This window comes from Galeopterus variegatus, unplaced genomic scaffold, assembly GCF_000696425.1.
Source record: "Galeopterus variegatus unplaced genomic scaffold, G_variegatus-3.0.2 Scaffold2863, whole genome shotgun sequence".
Classification (NCBI taxonomy): Eukaryota; Metazoa; Chordata; class Mammalia; order Dermoptera; family Cynocephalidae; genus Galeopterus; species Galeopterus variegatus.
In genome coordinates, this window is record NW_007728974.1 from 211,301 (window position 1) to 212,672 (window position 1,372).

A 1,372-nucleotide genomic window follows, 5' to 3' on the forward strand; every position below is an offset into this window, starting at 1 on the left:
AAATCATAGCCAACCTCCAATTAAATTAGTAATCTGCAGCCAAATTATTTCAGAAGCAAAATTACTTTTTTTTTTTTTATCCCTAAAGTAGATAGCAGGTGCATGCTGATACATTTGATCTTGTGTAGGGTGGAACCTCTAGAAGTAAGAGTTCCAAGGGCCTGTAAGTTTTTAATAGTGTAGGCAAGTCTATTTTTTTTTAATTTATTTTTTTTTAGAAAGCAAGCCTGGGTCTCAAAAATAAGTGGAAATGGCATAACAAAACAATGATAAAGACAAGGGTGTATATGTCAGAACAGAGACAGCACAAGTTTAATGAGAAGAAACAAGGCTGTGTTGTAGAAAGATTGGTGAACCAAGAGTAGACCTGAGTTCTATTCCTGGCTCCATTATCAAATGGGTGCCTCTGGATGAATTGCTTGACTTCTCTGGAATTCAGTTTCACATGCTTCAGTGCAGCAGGCAGCTATAATCAGAGCCAGCATTTCTCAAAAGTTCCTGAAACTTCCTTACTCTCTGAAAGCTAGTGGCAAAGCTGAGATTAGATGGTGGCTTTCTCTGGTTTTCTCTCCTCTAGCCTCTTCAACAGTTTTATAACTACCAAATCTCCTGCTTTAAACCCTTTCCTGCTTGAAATGCCAGGACCTGATTTATTTTTCTGATCTAACCCTGATTGATACACTATTATTGTTGTTATAGTTATTGTTATTACTGCTAGAATTATTCCCCACTAGGCTAAGAAACAGGATTTTGTCTTACACACCATAATACACCTTTGTGCTACTTCCTCCTTCTTTGTCCAGGGCAGGATTCAATTAAAAATCAATCTGGCTGATCCATAAAATCATCTTCCTTCTCGACAAAGAGCTCCAGTCAGCTACTATCAGTCTACTAGGAGGCAGCATTAAATATGAAATCTGTCATTGCTTACCCAGATGAAAGAAAAATATTTGTTAAAAGAACAAATTGGTGCATGAATAGAAAATAACCTTTATTTAACTCTTCTCTCTTTTAAGAATAGAGGCACACATCCCTTAGCCTTCTGCTGATAGCTGTGGTTGATGTGTAGAAGAAAAAGTAAAAATTAAAGGCATAGAGAATTATGGAGAAAGTTACTTTTTTGTTCTTCAAATACATGAAAGTAGAGAAAAATTAATGAGATGGGAAATATGAAAGTAGGTGGTACTTATAATAATGTGTGATTTGATAATAACTTATAAAAGTTATCTTCAGTGTAATCTACATTTGTATCCCTTGATTAATACATGTCCCAAAGATATAAATGCACTACAAAATGAAGGCAAGACTTTTCCTTTGCCTTTTCTTAAAAACTAGAAATAGGATGTCAATAAGGTGATACTTTAGATGATGG